Raw genomic sequence first — 6,000 nt, forward strand, 5'->3', positions numbered from 1 at the left:
TTTTGAATCAAAATCATAAATCAAGCAAATAGTGATAAAATATTTACTAGCATTAGACAAACACCATATAGATTAGAATAAAGAAGAAGTATCAATAGAACATCATAATAAAATTAAATTGAAATTCAAGCGTCTACATTAACCCCTTGATAGAGGATTTAGTTCATATCAAACATAATGACAATAACATTCAGGTAATTGTTTATAGAAAATAACCTAAAGAATTAAAATGAAAAAGAAATCTAGAAAATAATAAACTAGCAGTCTTTGCTTAATCTAGGGTTAACAAAATTTACAAGGTTGCTAAAATTCGCAGAATAATGTCACTTAAATAGTTTTCCAATGCTCCCAAGCGAAAAGACCGTTTGTCCTTCTAAAAATAGCTTAAAATTGCAAAATCGTGCTGATAGTGTTGTAGCGCTAGGTTTTGGGCGCTCCAGAACTTATAATAGAGCCGAGTTCCATTAAAAACTTGCCAACTAGCGTTGTAGCGCTACAATCAGACCCCCAATTAATTTCAACCAGCATTGTAGCGCTAGGTTTGTAGCGCTGCAACACTATTTACAGAAACAAAAGCCTTCAAAAACATCCAATTAACGCTATAGCCCTATTGTGCTAGCGCTGGGGCGCTATTCACATAACTCGGACCCCTTGCTTCCAAAACGACTCGATTTTCTCCAAAGTAGCTCCATTTTTCCCACTTTTACTTCATTCAGCTCTTTTCATCACCTTAACATCAAAAACCTGAAACATGAACAAACAAGCATAAATCTGCAATAAAATAGCCCTAAACTAATGAAAACCTTCCTAAAAACTAGACTATAAATGAGCCTAAAACTCGTTTATCATACATCATATTATACTTATTCAATCTTTATTATACTTTCTAGGACTCCTAACATCCTTTAAAAGTCCTAAAACCCTACTGCATAAAAACCCAAACCAAAATGTGCCATTTCATAATTAAAAGGATGAACCGAACCCCAAAATCCCATTTTTGGGCAACCGGCGCAGTCGTGCCCACAAAAAAATTTCACTTTCCAAGTAAGCAGCACGGTCATGCCATAGCATGGGTGTGGTCATGCTCGATGTGATTTCTGGAATCGCAAGTGTGATTTTAATCTTAATTCCCAGCCATAAATTGCAAGGTTTCAACCCAAATCAATCAATCAATCATCCTAGCATGTTTCTAACACTTAAAACCCAAATAAAATCAACCTTAAACATCTAATAAAAATCTATAAATCAATAACACAAATCTTTAACCATACTCACTATCAAACCCTAGATCTATCATTAAACTTGAATAACACAGTTCAAAGGGTTTACCTATCAATATCTCTGCCACAGTCCTCAATTCTTTGTTCCAAATCAGTAACTCATAGCCCAACAAAACAAATAAATTGACGTCCTTCTCCAATTCCTTAAGCCTCAGAGGTTTAGATAAAATACTAGAGAAGTGTTCTTTCTCCTTAACTCTATCGTGAATAAAATGTGTTTGACTATCGTGAAAAGTCTAACCTTAATTTCTCTTTTTATTATTTATGATAAATAATTGTGTAATACATAATTACTGTCTTACCCTAACTCTATATTTCCTCAAGCATTAGCTTAAGCCCTCTTTTGTAATTTCCCCTTAAACTAATAATTTTGACTTATGAAAATTACAATCTCTACCACAAGATCCTTAATTATACTTTAACCCCTAATTCTCAATATCTTTGGCACTTAAGCCTGTGATACTTGAAGGAACGATGTTTTGACCTTGTCATACATATGCATTTCATAATCATAAAAAAAAATCACATAATTATCATGAAGTTTTAAAAGAAAACAATTTCACATATGCATCAACATAATTACCAAATTACCCTCCATGCCAAATTACCAAAAAAATACCTGTGAAATGCAAAGGAGGATATTACACTATAAAAGGGAAAGTTGGGGAAATTCGAACATAAATTTTAATGATGTTTTTAGAGACTTAAACTCGTAGAGAACTTGAGAGAAAAGGAGAATTGATCACCATCTACATCAACATTCTAGATTTTTCTTCTTCCTCCTTAAACTGTATTATTTCAAATTATGATGTTAATTGTGTTTGAGATTATGGAGTAGTTTCTATAATGCCCTAGATAGCCAAGACCATTACACTGTGTATTTTAAATAGTGTTAGGCTAGCTAATCAAGTCATTTGGCCATAAACATGTACTAAACGTGATTAACGATTTATGGTTAAAAAATTCGATCAAAAGGAATAGTTATTTCGTTAAAACGTTAAGTTGTACATGGGATGCCATAATAAACATTTACAAAGTTGTTTGCAGTTCCAAAAGGGTAATTACAACTCAAAAAGTAAAACTAGCCAACCTAAGTGGCAAAATTAGGGTTTGATCCTAATTCCTCTAAGAAACCCTGACTGTGGTGGTCGAGCAGTCACATATGTACACATTGCCACCGAAGCTCTCCAACTCATGGGTGGTCCAGCTTCCCTTTCCCCTTACTTGCACTACATAGCACTCGTGAGCCAAGGCTCAGCAAGAAAACTTAAACATGCTCATAAGCAGTTAATAACACGTGACCAAATCATAATAAGCATGTCTAGTAGTAATAACCCTACTCATGCATGCATACCATTCATATAAATGACTACAACGTCATATGGAGCCAATTGCCCTAATTACATGATTAATAAATCATACCGGGGCCCATTGCCCAAAATACATGATTTATGAATCATACTGGGGCTCGTTTCTCAAGAATATGGGACTAATAAGTCACCCCGGGGCCCATTGCCCTATCCTTTGTATAACTAGCCTTGAAGCTAGCCCAGCATACCTGACGCTTAATTTTCCATGACCATTGGGTCGGACAAGCGTATGATGCGCTCCTGATTAGGCTTAACCATATCGACCAGCACTCAATGCGCTATTGCTACCCTTGACTTATAAGTCAATGCTTTCGACCAGCGCTCAGTGCACTATTGCCGTTCTTGACTTATAAGTCAAGTCATTTCATTCAAATAATGTAGACCAACATATATCATATAACAGATGTCTAGATACAGAGCATTCAACATGCTTAATCAACAATCACAGGCATAATCATAATCATGCACATTTATAGGGGCCCAAGCCCTAATCAAATTTATATTCAATGTTTGGACCAAGCCCTAATCATGTACATCACGTATTGAGTGTAGTCTTCTTACCTCAGGTCCGAGTGTAATGTATAATAAGAATGACCCTCGAGCACTATCCTGATTCTGAGCCCCTAGCGATAACCTAGTCATAACCAAATATAGAATCCCATCAATAATGAACAAATAAAGGCTTTCGGACCAAGTCCTAGCCTCAGGGACGTCGAATTCTACTAAACCAAGTAGTAGGATCGATCTTGAGCCCTTAGGTTTGAGTTCCCACACTCAAAACCCTCCCCAGGGCTAAAAAATCCTTCAAGTGCCATGACCCAAACATTTGAGTCGCGACCCACCCCAAGTCAGAGAGCCCAAGGCTTTCCCTTATTTCCACACGCGCCGCGACGTGCCTTAACAGGCGCTGTGGCTCAAATGGCCTCTTAGCACCAACTTCTCCTTGCGTTCATGAGAGTCACAATGCCCTAGGAACAGGGCCGTGACTCGACATTAAAACTCTATTTTTTCTCCGTTTTCCTCATCCCAAAACCCACCATAAACCTATCCAAACATAGCCAAATCCCAAAAATAAAGTTCCCAATCAACTCAATAACTCAAAACCATCAAAACCCAAGTTACAAACGAATGAAAAACTCATCAAAACCATAAAATCCAATCAAGGTGTTTTTCCATTAGGTTTTTGTAACGTCCCAAAATTCCTTAAAAGGCTTAGTGCCTTCCTTGATTAGTGTGCCGAGAGAGCATAATTGGATTTTTCTGTGATATTTATGATTTTATTGAATTTTTTATATGTGGATATGTGAATTATATGAGTTATATTATAATGTGACTGCTTATGCATGCTTATGTGTATTAAATATGCTTAAAGGCCCGCTTTTGTTAAATTGGACATTTTCGTAATTTTGACCCGTTGAGGGTATATTTGTGATTTTATGTGTTATATGTTTAAGACCACATTATTATGTGGATATATTTGAGATATTCGGCATAAGTCAATCCTTTTGAGCAAATTAGCGGAAAAGTCACAATGAGGATTAATACCCTGCTCGAGGTGAGCCTAGGGGTATTTTGGTAATTTGGTGAATTACCGTGAATTATTGGGATATGGATGTATTTGAGAAAGATATTGGTATTTAGAGGATTAGTGGATTTAATTGGGAATTTTAAGTGTAATTTGAGGTTTAGGGGAAAAATGGGCTAAATGACCATTTTGCCTTTGGGAGCATTTTGAAAACAAGTTGTTAAGGGAAGGCATAATGGTCTTTTGACCAGGTGACCATGGGGTTTAGCTGAGGGTCAAGGGGATAGGTCACTCATGTTATTGACTCTCTCACTCTTCTAGTTTTCTCTAAAGGGGTATAGAAGAGAAGGCTTGGTTTGGAGCCATTTCTAGCAATTGTTGGAAGCCTTTGGAGGAGATTAGAGATATTAGTGGGATTAGAAGTTGTTAAAGACTACCATTCAATGTAAGATTCTTGAAATTCTGAGGTAATCCCTTTAGCTTGCTGCCTTTCTTTGAGTTATTTTGGTTTTAGGGGAAAATTCTTGAGAATTGGGATTTTAATGGGTCTCGGGCATATGTTAGTGTTAATTTAGGGTGTTTGTGGGCTGTATTACAAAACTGTGGTCGGGATTAGACTCGAAACTAGTTAGAACCCTGTTTTGGGGGTGATTTGGTTTGGTTTGCAATTTATGAAATCACATTTATGGGTTTCTTCGCGGTAGCGCCGCGAGGCTTGGGTTGAGCGCTGCGACCCACTTGAATGTCTTCAAGGGTGGGTTTCCTTCGGATTGCCTTAGCACTGCCACCCTCAGTAGTGAGCATCGTGGCTCAAAATGGAAATAAATTTTGGGTCAAACTCTCAGCCAGTGGGGCGTTGCGACTCAAAATGTTTACGATTTCTTGGAGGCTTCTCAGCCTATTGTGGGGCTGCGACACAACTAGGGGGCACCGCATCGCTAGATGCAAATTTTTAAAGAATGTTAGGTTTGGGTTTTTGGAAACCAAATCATAGGGCTAGGGAATGGTTCTGCTACTTAGTTTAGTGGAATCTGAAGTCTCGAGGGCTAGGTCTTGGTCTTGAGCTCTTTATCGAATTTAGTTATTGATGGATATTTCCTCAATGTGTCGCGACTAGGGTTTTCCGCAAGGCTCGGGTGAAAAATAATCATGCTCAGGATCGCCTCGTTTATTTTCTCAGAACTTGAGGTAAGAAAACTGCACCTGCACTGAGATTAGGGCATTGGCCTTGGTTATTGAACATGGTTATAACCACGCTTTGAATACTTGATTACATGTGAATGTATTGAACTGTGTATAATTGTATTGTATGTGAGATGCATATATGTATTTTTCTGGAAAGCTTGGCTTATAAGTCGTGGTCGACATTAGCATGTGGAATGCTGGTCGTTATGGCTAGGCTAATCTGAGAGTGCGGTATGCGCTCGTGTAGCTCTATGGTCTCGCAAGTGTACTTTGTGCCTGCTTGAGTTTGATTATAACTCCTGAGTATGCTATTCATGATTTATATCCTATTGATTATCTATTTTGTTGAATTGAGTATTCTTGCAAGGCCTTGGCTCACGGGTGCTACATGGTGCAGGTAAGGGAAAGGAGAAGTTGGACTAGCCATGAGTTGGAGAGATTCTGGGGTGACGTATACATATACGGCTTGCTCGACCGCCATAGTTGAGACTTCTTTTTTTTATTCTAGGGTTTTAGTTTATTTTGCTGCTTAGGTCGACCATTTTTTACCTCATTTATTTGTTTATAAACTCTTTTATGGGATCCCATGTACATAATGAAACGTAATATTCTTCAGGCCAAAATTTTTAATACCTAACGC

This window comes from Humulus lupulus, chromosome 1 (assembly GCF_963169125.1).
Source record: "Humulus lupulus chromosome 1, drHumLupu1.1, whole genome shotgun sequence".
NCBI lineage: Eukaryota > Viridiplantae > Streptophyta > Magnoliopsida > Rosales > Cannabaceae > Humulus > Humulus lupulus.